The sequence below is a fragment of the Ostrea edulis genome, chromosome 4 (genome assembly GCF_947568905.1).
Source record: "Ostrea edulis chromosome 4, xbOstEdul1.1, whole genome shotgun sequence".
NCBI lineage: Eukaryota > Metazoa > Mollusca > Bivalvia > Ostreida > Ostreidae > Ostrea > Ostrea edulis.
In genome coordinates this window covers 53,799,670-53,814,125 of record NC_079167.1, presented here as the reverse complement: position 1 = coordinate 53,814,125, position 14,456 = coordinate 53,799,670, and the positions used below count along the sequence as shown (strand labels likewise).

Genomic DNA, 14,456 nt, shown 5'->3' with positions numbered 1-14,456 from the left:
GTCGAAAGATATATATATATTTTTTTTTTTTACAAAAGCAGAAATATAAAAACAATGTCATATTTGAAAGTAATAGTTCAGGTGATGAAACAGCGTATGGGAAACATACTAAGTACATTTACTTATGCAGTGATGAATATTCGTCCCACTCCTGCATGTAAACAAGTTGTTTCGCGCCTTACTTTGTACGAGAGTTCTTCAAAGGGAAATAACTCGAACTTATCTCGAAACCGGCGTATTTTGATAGTATAGCCTATAAGTAACCGAAATCGCTCCTACACACACATGCAATTTGCATCTCTAGGCATTTACAAAAAGAAAGTCAACCGTCTGTAAACATTGACTCAGTTTGAGATGATGATCGTTTGTTGATATTTACTATAGTAGTGTGAAACTAGAACTGGACACACATTTCTCCGAATCTTGCTTGGGAAACGTACGAACTACTCAGATGCTTTTATAATCGATCCTTGTTTGCGAAAAATACCCCCCACCCCACCCTTATGATGACAATCGTTACTTTTGGTCAAATATTAACGTCCGTACTAGGAATGTTTAATTTTTGCAAACATTTTCATGTAAATACAAGTACGCTTTATCTCTCAAACTATTTCATATTCCAAATTATTTTTACTAACTTTACGAAACACTGCAGCGGTAGTGGTAACTAATGCAAAAAATATGACACACGTCGGAATGTATGCGAGAAGCAGACGTGTGAAAAAAGAAAAAGGTGCAAAGTCACAACATGTGCGACACATAGGCCTAAATACCTTGAAAAATAGCATGAAGACGATCGAGTCAAGCGACATTAGCTACCATGGCCGCGGAAATGCTGTTGGTCTTTTAAGGGAAGTAGTAGCTCATATTAACGTTAACAAGACCTAAACCGTGGTTTGAAAGAAGACGTATTCTTTAGAGCTAGACTAGACGTTTTGTTCGAAGCCATGTTTAATATATACCTACCTACCTATCCTCTTCGTGCCCGGTGGCACATAAGGCTGATACCAGATCCCTCCATTTGTTTAATACATTGTATATACATGTATATTTAAAAATAAATTTAATTTGTTTTCCATAATCATGAAAATTCTAAATATTTCAATATAGGTTCAAAACAAATATAGTTTCTAACAATGTATTCAAAAACAGGCACGAAGAATTAGGCTCCCCCCCCCCTCCCCATGTCTTTGACAATGAGCTTTTTTTCTTAATTTTGTAGTGCAAATAAATTGAGACTGTCCCATCCCCCATTACATTTAACAGTAGTTGTACATGAAAAGAATATAATCTTGAAAGTTATTAATAACAAATATTTCGCCAAGCCTAACCCCAAGTGAACATATCAATGTACAACTTCAAGGACGCCTACCTCAAAATCAAGATTAGCTCCACCCCTTCATATTTCTACAGGAAGTTAGGTATATGAATAGCTTTTAATTGCAGTGTTTGCAAAAAAAATCATTGACAAGTTTTTGAGCAGTGCTTCATTGAGTATCTGGACTACCCTGTTTTTGAGTATCAATTTCCACCTCAAATCCTTAAATTTTCCCAATTTCTTATTATATGGTTATGTTTAAGCATGTTATTATTATATATTTTATATTTTGCAAATATTCTAAAGATTATTGTAAAAGATATAGATAAAAATTCCATCAAATTATTTTATTGAATTGAAAATCGGAATGATCTTGTAAAATTCACAATTTTCGAAAAGGGGGGTAATCAAAGCATATTATCTCCCTTGTATACCTAGAAAGTGGCCATGAAATTTATACACATTGTACAGGACATCCTGATGGTGCTTCATGAAAAAAAAAAAAAAAAAAAAAAGAAGAAAAAATATTCATTGACGAGTTATTTTTGGCCACATCGTCCCGCATGTCCTTAACTTCCAAGTCTCAACTACCTTTATCATAAATTTTAGAACTGAAATACACGTATAGGGGTATAAAAATAGACGATATATGGGATGAAACAGAAACTGTAATATCATGCAGAATTAGAACTTTTTGATTAGTGAATCCTTCCGCCACAAAATATAGTCCCTGTCAAACCCTTTCAAAATTTGAATTGACACAAATTTTTTCAACTGGATAGGGTTCAGCAATAGATGTGTAATATATTTGCACCAATGGGATCAGTATTGAACCAGTGAATACTTAGTTGTAGCATCCTGCGCAGTTGTACTCAAAAGCTCAGGAGCTAACTTCCTTAATGCGGCGCATTAATTCAATTATTGCTCTCTCTCCAATTGAATTCATGATATCTTTAGTTCATTTGAAGAGAGCAATGCAACTACTAGTATATAATTAAAGATATCTTCAATTCAACATACCCACAATTGAATTAAAGCTGACATGAATTAATAGATATAGTATAATTCTATATGTCCGCCATATTTCTTTGCTAATCCGCCCTATTAGTTGAAATTTCTATTGTTATGTGTATCAGGGTTCGCATGGTATATAAGGGGACGAGTTTTGCTATGCTTCACTTCACACCAGTGTCTTCGATTTACCTGTGCGGGTAGCTTCGACAGGTAACACGAACATCTCCGATACTAATTTATAGAACATCAAGAAGAAATGAAATCACGTTTTGAAATACCATGCAGTGCTCAAAATTACAATAAACATATCGTACAGTAGTAAATCATTCTAAAAGCTTTGGATAGATAAATATAGAATGCCTTTTCTTTACGTGAATGTGTGTACATTTGCAATAAATATGTCAAAACTATACAAAACCGCGGAAAAATATTTCATCTATTATCTAGATCTATTGATGAAATGGAATAAGCAAAGGGTATAAAATCTATACCATTCACACTTGCTTCAAGCAAAATGCAAATACATAAATGCTACTGTATGTATAAAGAAGACATGGTCATGTATGCTCGCCATGAAAAAGCATCGAATGCGGATTACTATTTACCTTGGTCTACTCGTAATATCTGTAAAGGACCGAAGATGTACGTGTACACTTGTCGAAAATACTCAAAGTAGTAGTAAAACTCCCTTTATTAGCATAATCCATGAAACAAAACGATACACTCCATTTGTATTCCAACAGTAAACAACATTGTAAATTGTACAGACTGCGACACACTTAGCCCGTGCCGATCAGCTATCTTCAATCAGGGGAAGTATCAGAGTAGAATATTTACCCTGTATTGTGCATGAATCCTTATACCGTATGATTTACTTGTCAGAGTATTGCAGATTTATAAATCAGGAAATCATTTAGGTACATAAATTGTTTGTGCATAGATAATTTGCATATACAACACTGCACGAGTGTATGGGATGAGAGAGAGAGGGAGAGAGAGAGAGAGAGAGAGAGAGAGAGAGGGGATTCAAACGATGATCTTGTAATAATCGAGCTCTTATTAAGACAACTGATATCGTTAATTCAATATAAGAGAACAGTAACTCAATATTGCTCTCATTAATTGATGTTACAGATTTATTTGATTCATTTAAAACACGCAATAATTAAAAATTAAACATATATTTAAATAATGTTATTTTCAATTACTTCATTTTATGCTAATTCGGCGCTCAATAGATCTTATATATCTATGCCATTTTGCTTTATTACATTCTGCGTTGAACTCGACGCAAATTGTAGTAATGCAAAATGTAATAATTGAGTTTATCATATGCGTAGTTATCAAGCACATAGAATTTTTTTTTTTTTAATTTAAACATATTTTATTGAGAAACTCAACAGGATTGGGCAACAGGCATAGCCTTTGTAGGCCCTCTCCAAAATACAAAGGTCAAGTACAAAGGTACATGGAATCAAGGGGAGGGGACAAGAGTGTCTGTCCTCCACCTTTGATAACAATATCCATTTTTTTGTTTGTTATTTTGCTTGTTTGTTTTTTTTATGTTTTCCGCCACACTCAACAATTTTTCAGTTATCTGGTGGCGCCCAGTTTTTGTTGGTGGAAGAGAGAAACCAGATACAATGTACCTGGGAAGAGACCACCGACCTTCCGAAAGTAAACTGGGAAACTTTCTCACTTACCGCCGCGAGCGGGTTTCGAACCAGCGCCGACAGAAATGAGAGGCCGTTATTTTGTAACGCAAGTAAAAAATATATTGGGTGACAATCCCCTCCCACCCCCCAAACTTGACCCCAGCTTGAAAGTTCTGATATAATAGTAGAAGACACACCACCACCAATTAAGAAAATGAAGATATTGTGAGGCACTCATAGTAGAGGACTCTAACCACCCCATCCCACTCCCAACGATGGAAGAAAATGAAGTGTAGGGCGAAATCATTGAGACAGTCAAAGTAAAAGACTCTTTTAACCCTTCACCCCCACATTAGGACTTTGAACATCGGATAAAACATTGGGGTTTATCCAATGTGGATAAACCTGGTTATTTTGTGCAGGTCATATTCAAAGCTCTATTTAAATTCTTACTGTTTTAATTAATTTAAATCGGGTTCAGTAGGTATACTAGCTTTCACTTCCTTTAATCTGCGCATGTCTTTTAGATTATTCCTTTCCATTTCGTAGTTTGAAAGGTGCAGACGCATAATTATTTTTTGAATTGTAATCTGTAGTAATCCTGCGAGTTTTGGTCAGTTAAGACAGAGATGCTCCGGGCAGCGAGGAAAACAAAAGAAAAGAGTCTGTATTACAGGACAAAAGCAGTAAATTAGGCTGTAAATTACCGTCCTAGAAAGCGGCGAGTAGCAGCTACTGTGACTCGTGCCAACGCCGCCATATTGCAACCTGATAGCTGATGAGACTGAAGATGCAGCTCCGGGGTGATGCAGGGTTCGAGACCGGCAATGTTTCAAGGCGCAGTTCTGGTGGTTATGCAGAGTGCGACACCATTGTTGTTACCAAATCGGCCTATATATACAGCACCGGCGGTGACGCAGACTACAATGCAGACGGAGCTGAGGCACTGGTCGTGATTCAGCCCGTTTCGAGGCTATAGCTCTATATCGACTGCCTTAACGTTCGAGGATTCGGGTACAAATACTTGCAGGTAAGGTCAATTATGACCCTTTTGGTAACTTGTCGAATCCTTTTTAGTGTAGCTGCGCTGCGCTTCTCCACTTGCTGCTCATGTGCCACAAAACACAGGAGAAAAATATTTAATAATCACTTTGTAAATTTTCCAACCCTATTATCTCATGATTTTTTTTTTCCCTATTGCAACTCAGCAAAATCAAAAAAAAAAAAGAAAAGAAAAAAGGATGGTATTTTCCAGGTAACCCCCCCCCCCCCCCCAAATTTCACATGGCTGTATGCCTTTTCTATATTTGTTTCAGTATACTTATCAAAATACAAGTCTCAAGGAATCCCTCTGTTTAGATATATATGACACTGATCGAGAGGGGGGGGGGCTGAAAAATTCAGAGGTAATTGGTTGGAATATGACATTCAGTTCCCACTTCCGGCTGAAAAAATCGTACAATACTTCATTATGCTGGGCATCAGTTGATGCGGAATTGTGGATGATTTACATCCAATCACCCCCTTTTACAAATTTAGGATTTTGTCACAAGTACAGCGCAAATGTTATGCTTATGTGTCCAGGGGTCCGTGTTTGCACAGTTATCTATTTTGTATTGCTAAATGCTTATAGGTTATGAGATTGATCACTGTTCGTTATCTTCACCTTGCATTTGCAACAAGCCAAATTGTAAATTTTTCCATGGCTGTATCAAGTCCAATGCTTTCCATCCATTATTCAAATGTCTCAAGGATAATGCTAATTCAGCGGAAGAAATTAACGGCGGGGTGTAATAAATCTAATTATCTCATGATATTACAAAGCCCATTTCATTGTGTTTGTTGTCAAAAATTATTAATTTGTTGCCTCATTGGTGTTGTTCAGCTTAGAGTTTTAGTCTGCTTTACAAGGGCAATTTTTACATGAGTTACAGTGAGCGAGGCGGTGGGATAAGTCCGATTAGATGTTGATCATGTTACTGCATCTTGAGATACTATTCAGTTTTTATATCAACTTCAAAAACTGACCAATCTGGTTTTGGGGCAGTTGTACAGGTCTGAAGATCAAATCATACAGCATCAGGACTCGAAATTAAAATATACCCGTCAGTACATGACTGGTTAGAAGTGTGACGAACTCGATGACATTGGTTCCAGTCAGTCCGACGGGTCTGGTCCATTTTTTAAATCCTTATTCTGGGAAATATACTTCTGAATCTTAAACGCGCATTTGACATTCCTCTGTAAATATCAGGTGAACCCGATTAGTATCAATCTCGCTTAAATATTATAATATTGTCTGAGGCATGTTGAGTTAAACTATGTACATGTATTTCAATTTAATAATATTTGTGGCGGATCTGATTTTTTTTTTATATTTTTTTTTTTGTATTACACAAGTGCATTTATTTCAAGCCCTGATTGTTGTAAAATCAATTTCTTATTACATTTCAAGTTCATTTACTTATTACCAGTGAGTCATTTATATTTTTAGTACTTTCATGTTTAGATAGACACATTCCGCATGTTTTTTGTTGTTTTTTTGTTGTTTTTTTTTTTTAGATCCTTTTCTCTTATTCTGAGCAACAAAAGCACCAAGGCATTAAAGCTCTGAATATACATGTAGTCACTAGCATGAAATAAGTATAAATTTGTAAGAATAGGTGTTAGGAACTGCAAAAAACCTTAATGTTTTACTGCAGACTTTGGGTGTTATTTTGTTAGGATAATACTGGGAGTTAGTATGTGGTTTGTTGTTATAGGCTTTTCCTTTCCAAGTCCTGTTTCAAGGTGTTGTAGACAGTAGTAGGAGGTTTTATACTTGGTGTATATATTTTTCAGGGTCAATCATTTTTGTATAGTTTATCTTTAAAAGTTATACTCTACGCAGATCAGGATGTAGCTCGTTCTTTTTCGAAATCAGTAGGGACATATTCAGATATTTTCATTCCGTCACATTTTCTTACCTCCCTTACAAACACTTCATTTTGTTGATTCATTTCAACTTTCATTCTATTTCACACTTTGTTATTTTCTTATTCAATTTGTTATTTGCCATCATTTACAATATTAATCAATCCTAAATCATTCATAAGTTGTAAATTACTGGTGTTTTCATTCGGATGTGTTGACCATAGTTCAGAAATAACGATATCTGGGTTGAATTTTACTAGAGCCAGTGTTACACTAGCAGGGCATTTAATCACGCGAGTAATTGTCCCTGATATACCGGTTCTGGTTATAGAATTTTTGGTCGTTGTGACCCTTACAACAGAATCTGGGTTCCTGTGGCCAAGATTCCCGTTAAACATTAATGAAATATGTTCAATTATTTCTGGAAAACTGGTGGACTGGTAAATATTTCTGCGGACTGGTTGAAATTATAGAAAGTCAGTTTCAAGTCCTGAGCATTGGTGTTTTAAGTTTGCAGAATTGTTCTGCTTTAGCTAAACATATGCAGAAAATGTTTTTCTTTTCACGCCTGAACTCAAAACCCTTAACCCAATACCAATTTAACATATTCAGTCATCTGACTCTTCACTCCCATTCATTTCGGGTAGGGGGGGGGGGGGGGGGGGCAACCTGCTTCTATATCAAAGGAGGCAACTATTAGTTACTGAGACATTAGTGCATTGCAAAAGGCTTTACTCAGGCAGGATGTGGTTCTTATAAATCACGTTATCAATACGTTCATCGGTGCATTGTGTCGCTGTTGGTGTGGCGTTTCTTTGCCTGCATTCCCCTGATGTTGGAAGTCGGCCCCGGGACGGTGTCTTCGGATTGTAGTTGATTGGGGTGGAATTCATCTTTTTCATTGTCAATGCTTGTCGTGTGTCATTTTGCAAGTGCAGTTTGTCATCCGGATTGCATTGGCAAAGTGGAAATTTAATGTTTTTCATCAATTGTGCAGTCAGGCAAATCACTCGGTGTGGTACCATCTGTGCTTCGGTGTTCTGAAGCGTTATCTGCGCTTTCATATATATCCTTTTATATATAGAGAGAGAGTGAGGTACCATATGCTTCTTCTATATCAAGGAGGCATCTATTAGTTACCCAGACATTAATGCACAGCAAAGGGCTTTATCCAGGCAGGATGGGGTTCGTATATATCACGTTATCAATACATTCTTCAGTGCATTGCATCACTATTAGTGTAACATTTCTTTACCTACATTCTCCTGATATAAAAAATCAACCCCCGGACAGTATCTTCAAATTGTAGTTGAATGGGGTGGAATTCATCTTTTTCATCGTCAATGCTTGTCGTGTGTCATTTTGCAAGTGCAGTTTATCATTCAAATTGCATTGGCAAAATAGAAATTTAATGTTTTTCATCAATTGTGGAGTCAGACAAATTACTCAGTGTGCTACCATCTGTACTTCAGTGTTCTGAAGCATTATCTGCGCTTTCATATATATCCTTTTATATATAGAGAGAGAGAGAGAGAGTGAGGTACCATATGTACCAAAATATATTCTTATATATAGAGGGGTACCATCTGTACCAAAATATATCTATATGTATAAAGGGGTACCGTCTGTACCAAAATATATCTATATGTATAGAGGGGTACTGTACCAAAATATATCTATATGTGTAGAGGGGTACCATCTGTACCAAAATATATCTATATGTATAAAGGGGTACCGTCTGTACCAAAATATATCTATATGTATAGAGAGGTACCATCTGTACCAAAATATATCTATATGTATAGAGGGGTACTGTACCAAAATATATCTGTATGTATAAAGGGGTACCATCTGTACCAAAATATATCTATATGTATAGAGGGGTACCATCTGTACCAAAATATATCTACAGTGTATATGTATAAAGGGGTACCATCTGTACCAAAATATATCTATATGTATAAAGGGGTACCATCTGTACCAAAATATATCTATATGTATAGAGGGGTACTGTACCAAAATATATCTGTATGTATAAAGGGGTACCATCTGTACCAAAATATATCTGTATGCATAAAGGGGTACCATCTGTACCAAAATCTACATATGGAGTGGTACCATCTGTACCAAAATTATCTGCTTTTCAAATTTAGTATGGAAGCACCAGCTGTGTTTCCGTATTTATATATATTATTGATACCATCTGTATCCAAAGTAGTTATGTATTTGTTTCGGGGCTGCAAAATTGCCGCCCACCTTGGTTGTGGCGGATGGATCTTGGGACGACGTCCCGTGACCCATTTGGCATAATTTTGCATAGATTGCTGTCTCCTGGGGGTACTGTTTTTTCCAGGCCCCCTGGATCAAGATGGTACTTCTATTGCTGAATGTTTATGCTGCCAAATATTTCTCATCGGCGCATACATTTGTTCATTATTTGTATTTTCCTGATGTATTTTATTTCTATTAAATGCATGGCCATGACAAACACGCCAAAACACAATTTTGCTTATTCAATTGTTATCAACTTTAAGGGTGTTTTTGATCAATGTGTTCTGTCGTTGTTTATATTTGAAACTGTCACAAAATAACGGGGTTTATCCAATGTGGATAAACCTGGTTATTTTGTGCAGGTCATATTCAAAGCTCTATTTAAATTCTTACTGTTTTAATTAATTTAAATCGGGTTCAGTAGGTATACTAGCTTTCTCTTCCTTTAATCTGCGCATGTCTTTTAGATTATTCCTTTCCATTTCGTAGTTTGAAAGGTGCAGACGCACAATTATTTTTTGAATCCCCCTCTCCCCCCCCCCCCCCCCCCCCCCCATTACCGAAACTTTAGTATATCTAGTTAAACTAAGTTATTGGCATTCTTCAGTTCTGAATACAATGTAGTTAATGTTCCATTTCACCACAAGCCTCCTCTTTTTAATCTAAGAAATATTGTACTTTAGTAATGTAGTTATAGTTCCGGTTGTCGCTTTCGGTTTGTTAATTTCTCTTTTCAGCGTCATGGCTTGGATCTCTTGGCTCCTGCGGTGTTGAAAGAGTTCCAGAACGGTGTTTGGAGATTAAGGGTCCCATGTGTGTCTCCTATGTTTGGTGATTGACGATGAGCATAATTTTGCATAGATTGCTGTCTCCTGGGGGTACTGTTTTTTCCAGGCCCCCTGGATCAAGATGGTACTTCTATTGCTGAATGTTTATGCTGCCAAATATTTCTCATCGGCGCATACATTTGTTCATTATTTGTATTTTCCTGATGTATTTTATTTCTATTAAATGCATGGCCATGACAAACACGCCAAAACACAATTTTGCTTATTCAATTGTTATCAACTTTAAGGGTGTTTTTGATCAATGTGTTCTGTCGTTGTTTATATTGAAACTGTCACAAAATAACGGGGTTTGTTTGGGGTTTTTTTTGTTTTATTTTATTGCTGTTTTCGTTCATCTTTTTTAATTATTATTTTGAATGGCAAGAAATTTTTAAGAATCCAATTTTCCATTTTTTTCTTCCCCTTGTAACAACCCCCACCCCCCATGAAAAATGACGATACATGTCTGGTTATTACATGTACATTTTGCTTTTCAACACATGCATGCATACTAATTGTATGGTGTAGAATTGCACCCTTTAACAAATTTTTCTTCATTTACACAGTGTAAGGAATGGTAAAACAAGATCACAAAACAAAATGCATAAAGGCCAAGATAGTTTTAAGCGTAGGAACTTCATTCACGAATACATAGATACATGTATTCAGAAAAATCGCATGCATGCATTGCAGGACTATAGCATATGTGTATTTTAACGTTTCCGTAACATGCCATAATGATTATTTTCATTTCGTAGATCTGGCGCAATGGATTTATTCTGAAAATAGACATACCGCTGTACGTCCAAATTTCAAATTCAAATGTATTCGATAAGTAGCTGCAGAACTGTAGCTCTCTGAAAAAATATTTTGACGGAACAAAATATTTTTTCAGAGAGCTGCAGTTCTGCAGCTATTCGATAAGATGTTAGTACACGTATTCATAAATCAGTAAAATTCGTGTTGAGGTTTTATTTAATATGATACAGTGTCAATCTACTGTAATGCAGTAGTAGGATATGCAAAAGGCAAGAGTATAAACATTTTCTAGTATCGATATCTATATGATCACGAAAAAACATATAATTTATATCCGGATGCATATGCCGATTTAGATATCAATAAAAACAAAGCTGCATAGTTTGTGGGAGGGGGTTATAATGAGTCTGATGAAATTAAAAGAAGGAACCCCACATTTGCATTCAAACTAGATGTACTTCAAAATGAATTCATTTCTGCTCTGACTGAAGGCATGATTCTAAATTCGGGAACGAATCTTGCATACAAAATAATTAATAGGGGAACACATAAATTCGAGCTCCTTTGGAATTTAATGAAATGCAGATATTTCTTTCAACACGAATTGATATGTTGTTTCAGGCACGTATACAGGGGGTTTGGGGTGGGCAGGGAGGCTGGGCTGGTCTGCTCTCCCCACTTTTTTGACAATTTACTTTTTTCCGTTATTCTAACATACAAAGTCAGTATTTTCTACATGCACAATTTAAACTGATATATATATTTTTTTAATTTGTGATGAATTCAATTATAAGCATCAACTCCTGTAAGTTTTTAATATTTGTCAATAAAAAAATTTTAAATAGCTGGAATTTTTTAATGCTTGTAAGCTTACCATTATATCACTGATCAATTTTCTTTCCTTCTGTGAAATGATATATTGTACATCGAAGTAGGACTCTCTCTCTCTCTCTCCTGTTCAATCAATGAATATGGACATACAGAGACCGTAAATAATTATGTGGTTCCCAAAGAAACAATAAAACTATATTTTCGTTTATACATTTCCTTTTATATGTGTCTTTGTGTAATCAACTGTTTATTATGGATTGCAAATGTAATACCCGCATTTTTAAACAGATGTATATTTTCGATCATTATTCCCTTATTTGTATATCCAAATTTGTATATGATCATCGATAAATTTTGAATTGAGCACGCAATATATCCAACCAGATGCTCAGTGTATATGATTAGATTCCCGATTTCTATAAACTGCAAAACCGAGACCAGACAAGCATTCAATACAGGAAACTTTTACGACGCTGACATCTCCCCTGATTGAAGACACCCTGTTTGGCACGGGTGAAGTGTGTCGCAGTCTGTATAATGGAATGACAACGTGTTGTAAAGTTCTAATGAGATACAAATTGAGTATATCATTTTGTTTCGTGGATTTATCAGAATAAAGAGAATCTAATATTTTCGGTAAGTGCACATCTCCGATACCTGTTGAATAGACGTCCGTATTTGATACGGTGGTTTTTTTTGTTTGGTTTTTTTTTTTGGCGAATATGCCATGTGCATTACATATTATGCATATGACATGGACCTGTATTTTGCAAGAATTGATATAAATAATATATTTTATGCTCTTTGCTTATTATATTCTATCAATATGTAATTGGCAAATGATTTCTCCGCTTTTATTTCATCAGAAACTGTAAATACTTGCTTGCACTTGCAAGTATGCAAGAAAAGCTTCCTTTTTTTTTTTTTTTTTTTCATTTTTTTCCCTAAATTATCTAAACTTTCGGAATGTTGCATTGGTATACAATAAATATTTTGTAATTTTGAGCAAAGCATAATGTTTTAAATGTGTTTCTCATTCCCTATATATTACTATCGGAGATGTGCACTGGTCGAGTCCACCTAGAAAAATCACTCAGGTGTGACAATCACATTTCGGGTATATACGGGTAGAGTAAATTAGGCTACCTGAGAGAAATATGGCGGATAAGATGAGAAAGGTGTACGTATTTATTAATTCATGTCAGCTTTAATAGCCCTCTTCAAAAGAATTGATGCGTGCATTAATTCCTCATGCAAAAGCATTGTAAATAATTAAAGATATCATCAATATTGAATTAAAGAGATTCATCAAATTATTTATACCCGAGCTCTAAATTAATTATTGCGAGCAATATTTCTACGAAATTGATGAGATTGATCACTGTTCGTTATCTTCACCTTTCATGAGAGCAATAATTGATTTAATGCGCGCATTAATTCAATTAAAGAGAGCAATAATTGATGATATCTTCAACTATATTGAGTTTATGTTAATCTGGCACGGGTGTTCGCTCGAGCGCTCCTGGGACGGTCATCCAATATTTCCCTGTGGTTCTGAGAGGCCCAACTATATGGAGCGCCAAATTAACATAAACTCAAATAATTGAAGATATCTTCAATTATTTGAAGATATCATCAAATCAATTATTGCTCTCTTTAATTGAATTAATGCGCGCATTAAATCAATTATTGATCTCATCAAATGAATTAATGCGCGCTTCAATTCAATTATTGCTCTCATCAATTGAATTAATGCGCGCATCAATTGAATTAATGCGAGCAATAATTGATTTAATGCGCGCATTAATTCAATTATTGCTCTCTTCAATTCAATTGATGCGCGCATTAATTCAATTAATGAGAGCAATAATAGATTTGATGCGCGCATTAATTCAATTATTGCTCTCTTCAATTCATTTGATGAGAGCATCAATTTAGTAGAAATATTGCTCGCAATAATTAATTTAGAGCTCGGTTTAAATAATTTGATGATCTCTTCAATTCAATTGAAGATATCTTTAAATCATTTACAATGCTTTTGTATAAGGAATTAATGCGCGCATCAATTCTTTTAAAGAGAGCAACAATTCAATTAAAGATATCATTAATTCAATTGTGGATATGTTGAATTGAAGATATCGTTAATTATATAGTTGCTCTCTCTAAAAGAATTATTGCTCTCTTCAAATGAATTAAAGATATCATTAATTCAATTGAAGAGAGCTATAATTGAATTAATGCGCGCATTAAATCAATTATTGATATCATCAAATGAATTAATGCGCGCATCAATTCAATTATTGCTCTCATCAATTGATTTAATGCGCGCATTATATCAATTATTGCTCTCTTCAATTGAATTGTAGCGCGCATCAATTCAATTGTTGATATCATTAATTCATTTGAAGAGATCATTAATTCAATTGAAGCGCGCATCAATTCAGTTGAAGAATTAATGCTATCATCAATTCAATTAATGCGCGCAGTAATTCAGAATTGAAGATATCATTAATTATTTGAAGAGATCTTTAATTCAATTGTTGCGCGCATCAAATGAATAGATGATATCTTCAAATAATTGAAGATATCTTCAATTATTTGAGTTTATGTTAATTTGGCGCTCCATACAACTAAATCATGGAATATTGTTGTCTCTTGTACCCATATTGCTGGGCTATACGATGCTGCGAATGTCTCAGCATTATCATAGCAAAGCCAATGGCTCTACCCCAATATTGACTTCTTTCAATCGTGGCATTTCGCTCTACAATCGCTTCGAAAAGAAATGTGTAGCTTATCAGTATTGTTCCAATGTTCGATTTGTAATGATTTACCAGCACGTATGGCACCATAGAAATGGCTATAATT

General features: G+C 35.2%; 1 long non-coding RNA gene across 1 annotated transcript; it reads left to right on the top strand.

Moving 5' to 3' along the window:
* The first annotated feature begins 4,186 nt into the window (after positions 1-4,186).
* LOC130054207 (uncharacterized) lies at positions 4,187-10,215 on the top strand. The gene is made up of 2 exons (XR_008802489.1): positions 4,187-5,017; positions 7,985-10,215. It is a non-coding gene; the product is annotated as an uncharacterized LOC130054207 (long non-coding RNA).
* Positions 10,216-14,456: the final 4,241 nt, after the last annotated feature.